We start from the raw sequence: 18,998 nt of genomic DNA on the forward strand, positions 1-18,998 counted from the left end.
TGCCAGTGCCTGCTCACTGCTCACTGCGGGGTGGGTCCGGTGATGCTGCGGCCGCGGTACAATGGGGCGTCCTCTGACGCTGGGCTGTCAGTGAAGCTTCCAGTGCGGTCGGTGCACGATCCCTCGGCTTCAGTGCTGCGTGCATCCTCTGCTGGCAGGGCGCTGCAGGGCGGATCCCCCGGTGCTGGCCTCCAGCTGCACCCGTGCTGCTGATCTCTCGATGCACTGCAGGGTGTGGCTCTTTATGCAGCAGGGCTGCCAGTGCATGCCGCTGCGCTCTACAGTGAGGTGCGGGCGCTGCAGGGCAGGGAGAGTCCTCTGATGCTTGCTGCTGAGGTGTGCATAAGAAGGTGTGCCCCCTTGGTGCAAGAGATCCACCCTGCTCCCTGTGCTGTGCATGCTGCGCCGAGCTCTCCCTCCAAGGTGCACTGAGTGCTCAGGCATTCTCTGACCCGGCGTGCCCCCCTGGTGCTGCCCCCCACGCGCCTACCGCTGCTGATCTCCACGTGAACTCTTACTGCTGCCATCGCCGTGCCCTGCTGGTGCCAGGGAGGACTGCCCTGCTGCTCCTTCTGACAGGTGAGTCTGGCCATCATTCCCCACTATCGTTGTACCTTAGTGGTGAGCGCCAGGGGGGGCACACCGGGCTCCTTCCAATCTGCCTTGTTCTAACTCCGAGAATGGCAATACAATGTGTGTGGGAAAAGGGGGAGGGCATTATAATCCTAAAATACCGCCAACTGGCTTAAACCTCCTGTCACTCGACGGGAAAGGTTTAATGCGTGGGGGGAGTGATGCTGAAACACTTGTTAAAGACAAAAAGTAAATGCAAGTTGCATTTTTAGTAGGAATATTAAGAAACAGTGCTCTATACTACAACTCCCGCCCCTCCAAATACAAAGAAAGACCAAGAAACGCAAGTGGCGTTCGCTGTCCGTCAGTAGGAACATACCTGAGATGTGTTGCAGCCTCAACCAACTCACACGCATCTATAGGAAATGCAAGACAGCTGTTCCTTCACACCCCACCCCACCCCACCACCCAAGAATGCCTCTGATCTCTTCCCCACAACATGGAATGCTCACCGATGCCAGTCTGCTACCCTATAGATGACAACAATGCGAGATACTTTTAAGGAAGCACACCTTCCCCACCCCAGAAGAACCAGAAAGGTGTAAATGGACTACTTTTCTAATCTTTAAAGTAAAACATGTGTTACAGCATCATCCGCCATCAGAAACACAAGAGCAAAAAAAAAAAACGGCTATGCATTGTGTTAACATTGTATATTCCCTGGTAATATCCAGGCTTGCATGTGGTGCATCAGTTTAGTGCAGGAAAGAATTGCATTGACCACTCAACTCCTCGCTACAAGGGGACATAAAAATCTTCCAAGCACTTTTGTAATCTATGAATGAATTATGCGCCCCCCACCCCACAAAGGGGACAAGTAAAGCTCGCTAGTCAGTCTTTGATACAACACCTTCACAGACATGTCAGAGATTGGCCTAGTCCTGCGAGGCAGCCCTCGGCTTGCAAGAGATGCTTTCGAGCCCTTTTCTACTTGGCAGAATCTCTTCTCCTGGGTTATTAACGACTATTTTTGTACACGCCATTGTAGTCACTTTTCACTGGTTCATCCTCTACTTTTAGAATATTTCTTGTTTCCAATAGTGTAGGAATTCCTCGTCATGTTTCCTACCAATCGCACAAGAATGTAGAGATGTATGTTAATGGCATGAATGTGCTTTTTGTAGTGCATAGTGAGTCTGAGTGTGATTTTCTATTAAGAAATGCGTACTTCCCTTAAAAGATAGATATCGGATAATATCTATTAGAGATGGAAACCAGCTCAAATATCCAGGATTAACATCATCAGAGTAAAGTGCGAAGGACCTGGAAATTATACATTTGGATAGTCTTGATAAATTGCATTTGTATTTTTTAGATTTTGTAATTATCCACTTGGTTAATAAAAAGTAGCATAATATGTCTGTATGAAAGTAGCCATGCTCCGACATATATATTTTTTAATATCATTATTGGCAATCTGGTGTTAATCTTTCTATACAAACAATTCATATGTTTGGATGAAATGCACATAGACGGTCTGAAATGCCTGGTTCATGCTTTTCGTTGGTAGCATTCTTTACTTCTGAGGCACCCTCATGTCTAATAGGCTGTTGTGGCGCATCTCCATTTTCTTGTTAAAGGTTTTTCGTCCTCCATCTTTTTTTTCCTGAAACCTCAGAGCAATAGGGTGCGTTGGCTCAAAAAAGTGCATGAAAAAAAGGAGTGTAAAGTAAGGGCAGCAGCTTTCCAGCGAGGAAGGAGTCTTTTCATTGAGTTATTTTGTCATGTCACTTCAAAATTTAAAACCGGTGAGGCACATTTTCCACAATAAAGCCTTATCAGAGTGGCACTCCTCACAATGGCGACCTCGTGGTAAAGGACACCTCTCACAACGAAGGTCTCGTGGCCGGGTACCGCTTACACTAGAGATCTGGTGGAAGGGAACTTCTCCCACAATGAAGCTCCAGTGGTGTGAGACACCTCCCATAAAAAAACTCTTGGAGGTGCACAGTGACACACTAGCGAGAGCTGAGGGACAGCCCTCATGGTGATGGTGTTGATGAAAAGAGATGTAGAGGTCACAGGCGTCTCCTAATGAAGACCTGGTATAGAGAGCCACCCCATAACGAATAATCTGTGGCCATTAATGGTGAGCAACAACTTGTCACTGTTAAGGGCCACATCTCCGACTAAGATCTGTAGTGAACAGTGGTGAAGGGCATATTTTATGTAACAAACCTCAATGGGCATCAGAGGAGAAGACAGCCTTTAAAAATGAATTTTTGAGGCAGTCAGCTATGAGACACATTTTATTTACTAGGGAGGGTCACCTCTTCTACTGAAGCTTTGCTGAGATCAGTGGTGGGGGATGACTTGTGGTTGATAGTGAGGGCCACTGCTTCTAAGAAGGCTCTGTGTCGATTACTGCTGAGGGCCGCCTCTTCTAAAGAAGCTGTGTCTCGGTCGCTGCTATCGGCCACTCCTTCGAAAGAGGCTGGTGTGTTGGTCACTGGTGAGAAAGCATCTTCTATAATGAAGCTGTATGGTGGTCAGTGGTGAGTAACACTGCTTTTGGTGACTGATGAGGGACAATCCTTGTAATGAACATCTCAGGTGGTGAACATTGAGATTTACATCAAGTGTGGCACCTTGGAGGAGCAAATAAGGGTCAGTTGTCAACTGATGGTGAAGTTCTTTGCATGATGGGATTAAGACCGGGAAAGACAACACTTATGGGTATGAAGTATTGTTAGAATTGTGCAGTACTTCCTTCACCCCACATCTGGATGCTGCCTACTGAGCACCCTCTGTGCATTATTTTCTGATGAGCTGCTCTAGCCTATTTCTGACAGCAGTTAAAAAGGCTGTGTTGGAATGGCACAGCCCCTCTGCAGACATGGGGATGGGCGTGTTGGGCGTTGCCACCACTAGACATGCGGCAAGGCTCGCTCACGTGGCGATCCTGCCAGGGCTAAGAGCTCAGCGGGCTTGGATGCAGACAGAAGACAGGGAGCTGCTGCCAGAGGGCATGTCTCCTGTACTGCTTGGTACCAATCCCCTCATAGAGCTTGTAAAGCAGCGACCTCCAACTAAATTGCCTGCAGCCAAATGAGTTGGGTGTGTGCTCCATTTGAGCTGTGGAAGGCATGTTCAGTGTATAATTGAGCGCCTGCTCTCTAATCCCTGTGTTTGTAGAAATGAAGATAATGTACAAGTGTAATCTTATGTTTGCTTTCATAGCTTAAGATATCGAAAATCATAGTATGTTTGTGTAAGTATCTATACACAATGGGCCCGATCCACCAAGATACATGTAGAAGTACACATTTGTTATTTCTGTGGTACATATGTACTAATTTAGAAGTGATGTTGACACAACCTCAAACACTGCACCATTGAAAGGGCACAGGTGCCTTATCCCCAGCTGTGGAGATGGACGCGGATTCCACCAGGAACAGTCTTGCATTGCACGAAGGAGTAGAAGCTGGCCATCCCTTAGTTAGATGATGCAGCAAAGGTTACACCGCCAGGACCCTTCTGCGGGGAAGGTGTGGTGTCTACATGGCATCATATGCCACGTAAATCAATGTGTGGTATAGGTGCCAGTCGAATATCCCATGCATTTCACGGATCATGGTTAGAGGAGAATGCACCAGTCGCCTAGTCATGCACCCCTCCCTCACTGAACAGGGAAGTAGAGTGAAGTACACAGTGGATTGGCACTTCTTTTGTATAAGCCTGTTTAAAGCGGATTACAAAACATAGTCATGATATCTGGATTTACTGGGGAAGCTATGTTTATTCTCATTTCTGCGTATGTGTTTGTGTGAATAGCTCAGTGTGATAGTCAATCATTTGGTGGTCCAATTTATTTCGAGGTTGTCATAATAACCACATTATTTTCACATTGATAAAAAAATAACGCTCCATAATGATTAATGTGATTGTCCCAGGTGTGGGCAAATAAAATTCACTCACCAGAATTGTCATTTTTGGATACTACGGCATGAACAATGTGTACCAGGTTCAATATTAGAATCCTGCCAAAGCCTGACGTGGGGGGGGGGGGGGGGGGTGGACATGCCACCCCTCAAGGAGCAGTAAAAGAAATAGGCTGTATTTATTTATAGCATTTGGAGTATGTGTTTCTGTTGCTGAAGTAGGCATTCCACTTTAAAGCAAGCAAAGTTGATGTGTTTGGTGGTAAATGTATATTCTTATGGACAGATTCTCTCGGTCGAAAACCTCGTTTTTTCTCTTTAAACAGAAAACCTAACTGGGAATGCTAAAACACAGTTAGGGTGGGTTGATTTCGCATTTGGTCCTCAGTTCACGCTCTTCGAGTGGGATTTTGTGACTGATGCGAAAAAATTGCCTACGTTTGTGAAAGAGTCTGTGAATGAATGAGCAGCGACTTGGGAGCAGCGTTCACCCCTAGATCACAAGGCCCTCTAAGCGAACACTTCTCGCAGGGTGTGCATGTGTGTACATTGTTAGCATCGCTGGGGGCAGCCAGCCAATGTGTCAAGCATGCGTTTTTGCAGCTCTTATAAAAGATATCACCTACAACAGACTCAACGACTGAGAACAGCGTATAGGGGAATTCTAGTCAAATATTGCTTCTCACATCTGTTGCACTTATCAAAGAAATGTGCCTAAAAAGGTGTATTTTTTTAAATACAAACATTTCCATGGTGAAAGCTCCCAACGATCTGTAGGTTAGATTTGAAGCCCAGTGTAAAACAAGAGCATAGAAATATAATTATCACAGGAATATGCTTGTGCGCACGTCTGCACATTTTTTTATTTTTTTTATTTTTTTTGGTAATCCTCATAAACGGAACTCTTGATGGGATACTGGCACCTCAATGCACTTTGATCGTTCTATTCGGGCCCTTGTTTTTTTTTTTTTGGGCCAAAAGCAAAGTGGTAAGCCTGCACCCTCAAGTGGCCTCTGCCTTCCCTTCCATACTCCTTTTCATCTCTCAGTGTGCGCCCCAATATACTTAGGAGTCCAGGGAACCAACAGGGCTCCGGTTAAATCATTGGAATACCAATCATCGGCACGTCTGCACATTAACAGTTTGTTTGCAAGACTGTGTAATTCTACAATTTTGTAGAGTAAATACAAAATCACCAAAATAACCTTAGTTTTGTGTTTATCACAGCTACTTTGATGATAATGGAAGTAAAAGAGTGGAGACAAAAATCTAGTATGGCAGGCTGTAGAAAAGAGCTAGAACCCATAATCATTTATCCACTGCACTCACAGCGCTATATGAAGAGATTTTACAACTTTCATTCGTTTTTGTACTGAAAGTTCTCAACAAAATCGTGGAAGGGGCCTGTGTCCTTATAACGAGGATCCTCGCTAATCAAATGTACCATTTCTATTGTCCTTATATCAACCGAAAGCCATTTTGGCACATTTGGACGGAATCAAAGTGTTGTATGTGTGATCCAAGCAACTGTCTATACAGTTGGACATTCTTTCTGACACAATTCATCATCACATAAACATTTGAGATGTAAAGTGCTGCACGGAGGCAGGAGTCTACTGCAGTCTTGTTGGGTATACCTCAAGCGGGTGTGCTATGAAGTTGATGAGAATGTTCCAGAACGGACACATTTCCAAATTTTAGTAGAGAATGACCCTTTGTTGGTGGAAACTTCTAGAATAAGTCTAAATGGCCATTTCTATCTTAATAAAAAATTGGTTTCCAGAGGCAATTTGGAAAATCAGCAAATCTGATGTACACATTGTCCATGACCAAGAGAAAAAAAATCAGAGTTCCTCCCTTTGGAAGTTACAAACGTATGTTCTGTTGTCATAGTGATTCTTAACTAAAAAGCAATACATATAAGGGTCTAGCTTACTGCTAACTAACAGTGGCCCAAATCGGAGGTTGTATGAAGGGTAAGAAAGCCGAATTCCAATGAAAATCATTGTTATTTTCCATAGATACTGCTCAAAGAGTTCCAGAAACAATTTGCTAATACAGCTTAAAGTATTCAGCTGCACCTGAACTCTCCCCGCCCAGCGAATAAAAAAGGGTAAAGGGCTACAGGCAAATATAGGTTTCGGCTTGAATCATCCAATGTCCTAGTACAGGAGGGTATGACCTTCTCATTTGCCGGAGACAACAAAAAGGGATTAGTATATTAAGTATGATTGTCTGACTTATTGACCAGAGCCCAATTGGCTATTCATGGCAGGCAGTATTTTAGCTGTGGTCTGGAATGTTCTCAGATACGCGCATGATGCTGCGTGCGCATCGAATGGCGGAATGTGGGGAGGTGCTCTTCTGGAACATTCTCACATTAGAGATCTGCGTGCCACTCTGCAGCTTCCTGAACGCCCACGCAGAGTATTCTAATCAAGGATGGATCCAGTGCACGTCTATCTTGGAAATGCATTTTGTTGCTCTAAGCTCACACTGTCTTCTATTAGTGGCCTGAGTAGCTAATAAAAGTATACAGCCTTGTTAATCTTTTCCTTGAAAAGTGGGACCAAACATAAGCACAGTTATGACTTATAAGCAGTAGCAGGTTTAATGCCAGCTAACGCCTGCGCTTCGTGACAGTGGCCGGCGAATGCAAGCATGAGCTCGCTATACTAGTCTTGAAAATCAAGGTAGCATTGACGTTCAGTATCATGATTTGATCAACTACACACTGTCTCTTCAAATGATTATAAGGGATCATAAGATGGGCTAATCTATGTTCATAATATTAGAATCCCAAGAAATATTTTGGTGTGTTACTCTGGTAAGGCATCATGAGTAACATTTGTTACTGTGTGCGTATGCCACGCCTTGAAATAGTATCAGAAATACATTTTCTACGGTTTGTGGCCAATCTTAGCTACACAGCTCTAGGGAATGCAGCAAGGATTCGGTAGAGGAAACCATGACAAAATGTTGGGGGTTTGCAGAAATGCTGAGATCAACAACAGTGGAGGAGGGAGCACCAGAAACAAGAAGGTTAGGAAGGAAAACTAAGAGGGAAAGGGGGAATGCAAGAAGCAGCATAGAAGGGGGTGGGCTACAGAGAAGCACAATGCACGAGCTACAGAAGGAGGCAGATAGGAGCTATGAACAAAAAAGAAAAATCTGAATATTCAAACACTGTCGGTAGAAAAGGGTGTATGGGGTGAAAGGAAATGGAAAAAGACCTGAAACGTCTGGTTGCAGCACAGGACTCTCCTCCAGCTGTAAGGAAACATGGTTTGAACCACACAGAAGGAGTTCAGTTCCTTTACATATTTTCGTAGTTTGGAGGTGATCTAACTCAAAGCCACTATCATGGGTTTTCAATTCAATTTTTCTATTATAATCAGTCTACTGTTATCCTACGGTCACCACAGCCGCTATGGGCAATCTCCAAAAAAAGAAAAACAAAGGCAGTTTATTTTGATATATTCTGCTTTCCACTTCAGATTGCAATACCAAAACTCATCGCAATAAAGGCCTTGTTTGCTAACCTTTGTAAAATAGAAATCATTGCAAAGAATAAGAGTTTCCTTCTTTTTTTCTTTTTCCTTGTTTATGCCAAATACATGATGGAGAACATTTATTTATTTTGGGGCGAAAAATCTACCTTTTTGTCCAAGCCCGCAATGTTTCTTTCAATAGTCACAAGATAAAAATGAAAATCTAGATTGGCTTTCTTTAAAAATATATATATATATATATGTCTGCTGTCCCAAAACAAGACTGCAATGAGACGTATAGACAAGTCTACCGATTTTATATGTCACTTGATATATTTTTACTCTTTTGTATAATACATCCTATTTTGTTCTCTTTCAGGCTTGTAGTCTATCCTCCATTAATGGAAGCTGCCTTCAAGATGGCTGCCACATGTAAGTACATATATTAGCACTTGTTTTTTTCTTTGCACTATGTAGAGTGAGGTTTAGTCAGGGCAGTCAAAGGCTGCACTGTTGCTGCTTATATAGCACTTTTCTTTCTGTCAGGTTGTGCTTAAAAATAAATATAGTAATGGTTTTAAATTGCGAGTGTACACGCAAAATTAGCCATTAAAAGAAATCCAATTAGATGTGCAGGTGTCTGGCCTGGTTTGTAATGACACTGTTGTGGAATAATGTTATCAAAGGTGAGATGATACAGAGGTTTCTAGGTTGATTGTTTAGAACTACCGCTTCCAGTCTTATGAAATATTTTTTGAGCAATTCCTTCTATATTTTCTGCTCTGCCTTCTTTATTTTCCCCGGAAGAAATTTTTGATTTTTTTGTATTTTCCACGTTTTTTTCTGTTACGTAAGAAGTTACCTCCATAGCTTTTTTATCTAATAAAGGTGGATGAAAAGGATTCTGCGTTGCCGCCACTGAAGTAGTGCAAAGCGCACTCCACCATCATTTAGCAGCTGTAACTCTGTGGAACCGCACTGCAGACGTTGCTGGTGCCTGAGGTGTGTTTTTCAGCAGCTTTACCAGCAGTCATGCTTCCATGAAGTAGTGCAAAGCGCACTCCACCATCATTTAGCAGCTGTAACTCTGTGGAACCGCACTGCAGACGTTGCTGGTGCCTGAGGTGTGTTTTTCAGCAGCTTTACCAGCAGTCATGCTTCCATCATGTAGACACTGTACCAACCAGGCTTCCATGGGACTGTTGTGGTGACACAACTCATGCCTGGACATACTGTTAGGAAGCCAGTCTTCAGACCACCATTAAGCAGCTTCATTGCAAGTAGCCCTGCCTCCATCTGGCAATCAGTGTGCCAAGAAACAGGTCCTAAAACAGTGCCAAGTGCAAGGCAACTCTTGGTTTTACTGCCATTTGTGCCCCATGTGGAAGATACTGTGGCAACAAAGAAGGCTTCACCAGACATTGGTGTGCCTGCTGTCCCACCTCCATCAAACAGTGTCTGTGCCAGACATGCGTCCATCAGACAGTCATCTTTACCAATAAGCTGGTCCACATCAGTTACTTTAGTTGAAATTAGACTTACAGTTGAGGCAGAGTCCTGATTGCAGGGTTTTTTCCCACAAGGCCTCTTCATTTTATTTCAAATTCATACAGATGTCAAATAATTTGCTCTCAGAACCTTAAATGCAATAAAGACATCAGTAATCAGCCACGGTAGCGGGCATCTTTGACGTGTGATCTGCAGCTTCAAACGCAAAGACCTGCCAGTCATGTTGAAGGGATGCATGCTCTCCTGGCGTGTAGTGGTGGTGTGCTGGGCAGCATGCAGATGGTGGTTCTTGCTAGACTGTGAAATCTGTGGGAGGGAGGTGTGCATGAGAGATGGAGCTAGGAGAACAGAGCGGGGGGGTTTAGTAAGTTAGCAAGAGTGTCCTTCTGCAGGCAGGAATGGTGTCTCTTTCAGGGTAAAACACCAATTAATGAATCAAATACAAATGTGAACCTATAAATTTAGAGCAGTCATAAAAGACGGCAACGCAATCCTGGATCACTGACGAGCAGGGAGCTGTGTAATTCTTATTATCTGAGGGATGTCTGCCCATGCTGCACAACTATGGTTACATTAGCGGCACAATCCTAATACCTCTGATTGAAAGCTGATAAGCGAGCGAGGAGTGTTAGCCACTGCAGAGGACCGCCTCCTGAAACCTGGGCCTCTAGTTGGGGTTGCGTTTTATGGCATGTCCATTTTTAGGTTGAGCATTCGAGACCTCTTGTATATACTTTAGTTTATACTTATATGTGTATGTACTTTGTGGGCTCTGGAGATCAGCCCTAGGACTTGTCTGCTTCCTCTTAACCGCATGCGCGCTAGCGGTTTTCCCGCTGAGCGCTGCGATTTTAAAAATCCTGCGTTACGTGACAAGGTCAACTCGTCACACGCACAGCGCAGGTAACGCCCATGACGAGCTGACCTTGTCACACGCATCGAAGGGGTTAAGGACTTCTGTTTCGGTTTAACTGTTTCTATTTAACTGTCTTGATAGAAAATGACCAGCAGAGGTCAGTAAAATACCAGAATTGCTTTCTGCAGAGGGACTTTATTTTAGTGTTCTGGCAACTGCCTCTATTTGACTTTCTTGATAAAAAACGCCCAGCTGAGGTCAGTAAAATACCAGTATCACTTTAGCATTCTCTAAATTCTAGTCCATAGAAATTGTCTTCCACGAGCACCTGTAGACAATAATATTTTTTTTCAGATCTTGCATTTTCAGTGATATGACCACCGAAGGCCCTGATTTTATATTAAAATCAGAGCTTTGGACTATACCATTTCCCACTGAAAGGCAATATTTCTCTCCATGTGTTCCCCTACCTGGCATGTCACGCAGTTCGATGCATACTTTCCCTCCATGTTAAAAAACAGTAGCTGTTTCTGTACCCAGGCTAATGTGCTGCATAGCTAAATCCATATAAGGTCCCAAAGGCGAGACCGATTGCATTGCAAATGCTTGTTATAAGTCTGCTGCATTGCTGCAGCCCGCTTTACCAACTTAATGTCGTTCATCCCTGTGCATCACTCTCCTGCATGCAACAGGGTCTTAGGAATTTGGGTTAACCCTATTCCTCTACATGTCTATACCTATCCATTTTTACAAATATATATATACTGGGTATACCCAAATCACCCTCCTAGACCTGGGTATGGGACACTGTCATATACGAAAAGAAGTGGGTATGGAGGAATTAATATATAGCTTATTTTGTGAGTAGAGCACATTCAACTACCCTCTCTTCAGTTTTTTGTCACTCACAACCATATTATCAAATTAGTAAAGACACACATATACAATGGCACCAATCAATGGACAAAGCATAACTACAAACAAAATAACATGTGAAAAAGGTATATACAAAACCATACACTCAACTATGCGTTGCCAATACCCGGTAAAATAGATACTAGTGTTCACCCATTTGTTCTGGGTGATACACTCCGAGGTAGTCTAAGTGAACACTTTAGGCAAAGGGACTTATTTTCCTATAGCTCTAAATTGAAATTTGGCCAGACTTTTCTGGGCTGGATCATCAATACTTACTAATTCTCCACTATCCGCAACACTGGCACGGAAAGGTCTTAGCTAGATAAAAGCCCAGACATATATAAAAAAAGATTTACTTTTAATTATGCAGCTTGAAGAAACTATGTTGTTAGTACACCTGGGAAGCATGCAAATGGGACTTCGGGAGCTTTCTATATAAGGCTCCTAGTTTTTCGTTTTTTACTAATTTTTTACTGATGGTCTATTTTCTAGTCTGAATTGATTTTTAAATAAGGCAAACTGCAGAACAATGGTATTCTTTTGGTTGATTCTTACTTCTGCAAACACGAGTTTCAGGCCAGTAGATGTGCGGATTGGGAGGCAGGAGAGTTACAAAAATGATTTTGTAATGAAGCTTAAATAACTGCAGGTATAAATCTTTGTAAACCGGTCTACAATTCAAACGTTTTTAAATATCTATGTTGAACTGTACATTTCGAAAACAATTGGGACTTTCAAATGTGAATGTAAATTTGTTGGTTAAATAAATATGGAAATCCATCCACTGCAGCCTCATTTTTACACTAAACACAAAATAAAGATGAATACAGATGGAAATGTCAAAAAACAAATACCATAAAATTGGGAACCCTATTTATAATTCACATTTTGAGACCTGCTGCGTTGGATAGCATTACACCAACATGGCACTGAGCAGCCTTTTAATATCCATTTATTTTATCCAATTACTTTTTTAAAATACGTTCAATGAGGAGACATATTCATCCAGCATTTACACTCCAGCACAGCTGTACATGCCCACCGAAATCAACGTTCAGCAAAATTATTCTAAATATGCAAACCAGCGTTTGCAGCAGCCTTTATTAGGTGAACATTTAATACAATTCATAACTCTTGTAATGATCCAAGTCGGCTTTGTTATGCAATTCACCAATTAAATTAGCACTACTTTCGGTAGGATAGTCGGTATTTGTCATGTGCTGCCTATCTGTGTTCTGTAAAAAATAATCAAAGGTTTTTTTTCTCACCAGCAATTAAGTTTTTTTTAAAGGAAAATACATAATTCAGCAAAAGTAGTTTAATATTCAACTAAGCTGATGATGTCCGTTTACTACTTACTGACAAGGTTGGTGAATTCCTTTACATGTATAGTGTATTTTTGTGGCATAATGGAAAAATGTTTATTAAGATTTGTTTAGACCTAGATAATGTGGAGTTCGGTTTGTGTAAGAAAGCATTTTGCAGCCTTGTGTAGTGAGAAAAATGAATGTGTGGTGTTTGGCGTAGCGTCAACTGTGAATGGAATCATTGTGAAATGTAGGATCTACAAAATATTATGCAGTACGATAGGCTTCAAGGCGCACTTCGAATAACAGTAGGCGTTAGTGCTTCGGAAGAGGTGCAGTGTAATTCAGGTGCTGCAAAAACTGCTAGCCTAGCTGTTAGGAAGGCTTTGTGTGCGTATGAGGTGGCCAAACGAGCACCCATGGGTGTGTTTATCTTGCCTTAATGAGACGTAATTGAGATTTATATCGAACATAATTTGCCAATGAGGTAGCACTGCTACACTTCTGGTAGTCCAGAGGTGAATCTCAACGGCTCTGAGGTTTCCATCACAGAGTTGTGAATAGCATGGTTGGACTGGCCTGGGTGTAAGTTACAAGTTCTGTCTTAATGTGTTTCGATGTACGATAGTGTGTGGTGAGTTCTTGTAGGGTGAGTTGTTTGCATGATGATACCCAAGTGCATGGCATGTCTGTGTATGTTATTTTTAAGACGTGTACTTGGTGCTAGGTGGAATATACTTCTAGGTGTGAGTGTTGTGCGAGGAGAGGAGAGGAACGTACTCTTTTTGAGCATGGTGATAGCCCCTATGTGGCTCAATTGCACTGTGTTGTATTTGTGCTTTTGTTCGGTCTAACATTTGCAGTAAGGTGTTTTGTGTGTCCCTTGTGATTTCTGAACCGTGCTCTTGTGAGCACAGTGGCAACTAATTCTATGGCTTTGTTGCGGTGTGTGTTCTGCTTGGGATTGGACACCCGTGCTTAATCACAGTGGTAGACCAGCACATGGTACATGTGTACTGTGTTGGGTGTGTGCGTGGGGTTCTGTGTACATGTTCTGACCAGCCAGAAATGAATAATCATGAACCAGCAGCAGCAGAAGGAGGTATGGGCCCTGTGCTGGACATGTTCAGCAGAATAAAAAGAATGTTTTAACAGATCCAGTGTTCTTGATTCGATCCTTGTTACTACTGCGTGTCAGGAGCAACAACGAGAATGCAGAATATTGGCCTAGATGCCTTGCAATAAAATCGAGGGGAACCTCATATCTAAACAAAAATGGTCACTGAAACCAGTAGACACCATTATCTCATTTCAGAACACAACCTCATTCACGTGGAATGTTCTGGTTAACAGTTCTGCAGGTGTCCAAGATATCTAGTGCCACGAAGTCTATATCCAGTAGAGACCACTGTGAACTGGTTAGCTGAAAATTCTTTCAGCGCCGAAAATAATGATAATCTCTTCCCCCTCTTTGGGTGCAGTGTGACACCATTAGCCGTAACAGCTGTAATCGAAGAACAGCTAAGGCTGTCTACTTCTGACGTCGCTGTCCTAATGTGGCTAGCCATTGGTCAGCAGACACCTGGGTCTTGTGACCGTCATACCTCCTTCTCAGCAGCACAATGTGTACCCCATGAATGTAACCCCTTCCATGCGCTCCTCAGCCCCCTGAAGGCCGTACATGTGCAGTGACGCCCCACTGTCGCCCAGCCCCCCACCCATCTTACTGCCCCCTGGTCTTCCAGCCTCTGTGCCTTGTATTCCCTAGTGTTGTGAAGCAACCCAGAGCACAGGCAGCGCTTTACTAAAGACTTCGTAAATAAGCCTGCAATTCCGGGTGTGCCTTCGACTCTCGTATTTTCTGGAGCGAGGCAGAAGCATTAAAAGTATTTCATTAATATCACATTAATTGTGCGAGGCTGTTTTAGTGAGTGTTTCTGTGAGCTTACAGGCACGTTAAATATGAAAATTATTGTCATAGATCCAACCTACTGACTGCAAAAAAACTGCCTGTTTACTCCCGAGTAGCCTTTGAAAATATGTTTTCACGCGGAGGGTTTTGAATGGATGAAGCGCCTCCTCGCCTGACTGGCAGAGACAAAACGGAGTGAATGAATAATAAAACGAAGGCTTGGTTGGAACGGGAACAGTAGTAGCCAAGGACATGGGGGTATCCGGAGAGTACGCGGGTTTCTTTGTCATCTGCAGCGGGTCACGGTGGGGTTGGGCGAAGTAGGCCGCGCTTTTTTTTATTTCATTTTGAAGAAAAATATTGTTTTTAACTAATTTCATTATTCTTATGACCATAGTATATTAAGAGTAAAAACTGACATGCACACTATGCTAAAGTCGATTAAACAAAATGAGAGCAAGAATGTAATAGCCACAATCGTTTTTTGAGGCCGTTTTATCCTTTTCATATTATTTGGAAACGAGAATAACGAACTCTAAAATGATTCCCAAAGCCTATTGGCTGAGACACAAACGTGCAAGATTGCGTTTTTAAAAAACGAGCTTAAACCAGATATGATTAATAGTATAGCATCGAAATTTTATTTTTTGCGGAAAAAAGTTTTCTTTAATTGATGTGGCTGCTATTTCAACGTATAGAATGCACTCAGAAACGGTTTCTAGAACTGAACATTTCGGCGCTGTTTTTGCTGAGGAAAAAGGGTGCTTCTTTCGTGTGGCAGTAATTCCAGAGAATTGAGAAAAAAATCTTACTTCGGAGTCGAATTAAAATTGTGGTTGTAATTTCCGTGTCTTTCTTTCCACCTCTGTTTGCTTGCCAAGCATCGCACAGAGACATGAAATATCCATTTCTTCGTGACGTCTTTAGTTTCTTCTTTTGATATATGTTTTGCCTGAAACTTTTTGTTCCGGCTTGTTTTTATTTTTATTTCAATATTAAATTGACAGAAAGCCTTTGCTACGTACTTCATGGGAAGATTGCAGTGTCGGTGGCCAGGGATGGACAGGGTGGGGCGGGCGCCGGACGGGTCCGCGGACTCTTTGTCTGAGACCCGAGGAACGAAGCGATTGTCTCCCTATCTGGCGTCCACTTGACCTTTGGGAAGAAGTAGAAGCCCCAAGTTAATGAATGTAAATACCTTTGTGTCGCCTTGCGGCTGGGGGCGGCGCCCGGTTCATGGCGCAGCGTGAGCCGGGACTCCATTCATCTTCTATCGGGAGAACCGCGACCGGCGACTCCGCGGCGATATTCCTTCTGTAGGTCACCGCAATTCACCGACAGCCTCGCGAGGAATCTGATTGTCGCGATACACCGCTTCTGCGTTTAACCTTCCCGCAGACAGGGACTGGAATAGATGGTTTTTGAAAAGCTAGGAAGGGTTTTCTGTGGTCATTTTTCATCGCCGCTGCGTCTCATCCACAGGTCTCCTGTAGGTACCGGGTGTCTGAAAGGAACATAGCGGCGTTATTTTCGAGCTTATTTACGTGGGTGTTTAGATAGCGCTCCCTATCTCCTTGCAGCTGCTTCGCAGCGCTTCGTCCGGATGGAAATGCAGTGAAGAGCGCGGATCAGGGCCGAGTGTGTGGAGGGTCGACACACATCATTTGTCATGCGCCGTTACACGAATAAACAAATATAAACTGAGAGCTGGCTGCGAAGCGCCACGAAGTGCGAGCAAAGGCAATTCAATGGGAGTTTATGCAAACCACGTGTTTCAAGGAGACATCCCTGGCCGCGCAATGCAGTCATTCGACAAGCAGCGATTTTTTTTAATTAAGATACATTTAATTTCGCAACAGTGTTCTAAATATGGCCTACTGTTTAAAAAAAAAAGATTATTAGGGCATTTAACGCGAAAGGTATGTTTTGCAAACACCAAATTCCAAGTTGCTGCAAGATGCTAAACAAAGAGGAATCTGTTACACTGATTTTTTTTATTCGCACTTTGAAAATAAATACTAAAAAAAATACACAGGGTACTTTTGCTAAACTAGGTTTTTTTGTCGTTTTGCCACACATTTGGGAATTTAATGTGTTACCTATAACGCCGAATGTCTATTTTCGTGGATTTTTCATCGGATTTGAGATCATATTTAATTTATAGCGCGTCCATGTTTCCGGGGGGAAAAAACCTTTCCTGTTTTATTCTAGACGAATTTTCGTTTTCTTATTTATTCGTTTCCGTCAAGTTTTCATCCAAGCAGATTACTGGCTTACGGGACCACGATCGGTGCATTTTGCAAGGACTGGACAGGTTTGCGGGACGGGCCTGAAGGTGTTTTTTTACTCCTGTTTAAGCAATATTTATTGAACGTTTCTCCCTCCGAGTTGCACGGGAGTAGAACGCCTTTTGCTGGAATGAACAAAACAGCAGTTTGTAATATCCTTTTGCGTGCACTATGGGTTAAACTCTGCATCGCGAGTACCGTAGGCAGCAGCTGCTGATTGTAGGAGCCGGCAGCGCCCCGTGGGTGGGGCGAGGGGACCCCAATACCGCACCGGAGGGCCGAGGCTCAGGAGCTGAACGCAAGCCCCTGCCTTAAACTCCAGTCCAGAGAGTCAGCTGAACGTCTTTCTGCCTTTCAAGACGCGTGAAGTGGTCTCGCCATCGATGCAGAAAGAATGAACTCCACGTTCACGGGAGAAACGAGCGCAGCGTCGGGCTGGGACATAAAAACCGCCCCAAAATTAAAGTGGCCCCCGTTGGCGAACCAGAGAGCGACACTAGGGGCCACATTTCCTAATCAGACCAGTTGTAAACTTGTACAGAGATGCTGACGCCGTGTGTGTATTCTGCAAAGTAGGGGGGCTGCCTGCATTTGTCTTTGGTACAGGCAGTGTCTGTGGCAATATCAGAGAAATCCAGGGTAACCAGCATGTGCAATGCGACCACTCCCGCCTTTGGGACCTTGTCAATATTTCGCCCGCAGCATATTATCCTGGGCGCTGCCACAGCCACTGTTCTTGAACATGGACGCATTGACGCTATGAGGTACGTTGTAGCACAGCTGTGAAAAGTACTTGACATTAAACAACTTATGTGTGTGCAATGTCCACTATAAACATAGAATCATCTGCATTCCTAATCCTTTGTACTAAAGAGCAGCACAGATCCATTTTAAGCAAAGTATGTAACTGTCTTGTAAGTTCAAACATTCATTTCTTGTTTTGAGAGGAAGGTATAGGAATACTCTAGACATACTTTAAAAATTGGAAAGTTCACCTAATGAAATGAGTCTTTTCTGAACCATCAATACTGAGCGCAGGGCACTCATTTGGCTCCTGAAAAAGAATGCCTCAACGGTTGCATTTTTTGGGGTTGAACTGGAGAGAATTGGATTTCATCCAGGGACTGAACTGCAGACAGTGTGACTAGTGAACCTGTGGCCAAAAACCGTCTTGTCTGCTTCATCAAACTGTGTGGTCCGAGGCATCTTACCTTGATTAACAGACTTCTTGAACTTTGCACAATATTGCCCTGTATTAATGTATGTTTATGAAATAGTTTTATATCTTTTTTAATCTGTAATTCGACATAATCTACTCTAGTTCAATACTTAAAAAAAATTATTGTATGGATTTTAATGTCTTTTTTATCTCTATTGATGTAATATTTGTATGTATACTTTTATGACTTAATTGTCGAATAAAGTTTGTGAATTGAATTGATTAACAGAGTATTGGCCATGACTATCAAAAGGAGTTTAGAAGTAACCCAGTCTGAGTAGGAGTCATGTACAACATTGTCCCGGATGCCTTCCTCGTTCTTCCACTGTAAAAACTATCTGCATTGAGCCAAAAAGCCAATACCTACAAACACTAAGCAAGTGATGCCTTTTATGAATCATTAGCAATGGTGACTGCGTAATTATGGCTCATGCGCACTTTCTGTTTAAAGATCCTTGTCTGGTTGGCTAGTAACATTGGTGTCACTTGAAGAGAACGCACATAATTCAGCATTCACGTGGCTCATCCAGTTAAATATCAGCCTGTCAAGCTCAGGGGGAAACGTTCACAGTAGGTCAAAATAAAGGGTTATCTATTTGGCTCCAAAAGGAACTTTTAATCTCTCTTAAATTAAAAAGAACTCTGATTTGAATTACATGAAACTTAGCATAAAAGTAAATACTTATTTAGAAAGTCTGTTTTTTCTGTTTTGTGCAAATCCACTCATCAGTTTTGCAGAACCCAGAGTCACAAAAAAGTCCCCGGAAGGCAGCAAAGGCTTAATTCTTTTGTATTTCTTGCAGAGAGGTTGAGTGCTGGCAGGTGGCAATTGAACATTTTATTCTCCAAACCGAAGGGTGCAAAGGAAGAATGCACACACTGTAGGGTGGATTTTGGGGAGGGGATGGGAGTCTCAGAGGAATAAATACTGGCCCGCCCAAAAAAGGGTCAGTTTTTTCCCAGTTATGCAAATTTGTTAAAGTG

General features: G+C 43.0%; 1 long non-coding RNA gene across 1 annotated transcript in view; it reads left to right on the forward strand.

Moving 5' to 3' along the window:
- Positions 1–290: 290 nt before the first annotated feature.
- LOC147666414 (uncharacterized) overlaps positions 291–18,998 on the forward strand; it is a 184,987-nt gene continuing 166,279 nt past the window's right edge. The window contains exons 1-2 of the long non-coding RNA XR_015304803.1: positions 291–579; positions 8,385–8,437. This is a non-coding gene — a long non-coding RNA (uncharacterized LOC147666414). The remainder of the gene's footprint in view (positions 580–8,384; positions 8,438–18,998) is intronic.

Source organism: Lissotriton vulgaris, unplaced genomic scaffold, assembly GCF_964263255.1.
Source record: "Lissotriton vulgaris unplaced genomic scaffold, aLisVul1.2 SCAFFOLD_505, whole genome shotgun sequence".
Taxonomy (NCBI): domain Eukaryota; kingdom Metazoa; phylum Chordata; class Amphibia; order Caudata; family Salamandridae; genus Lissotriton; species Lissotriton vulgaris.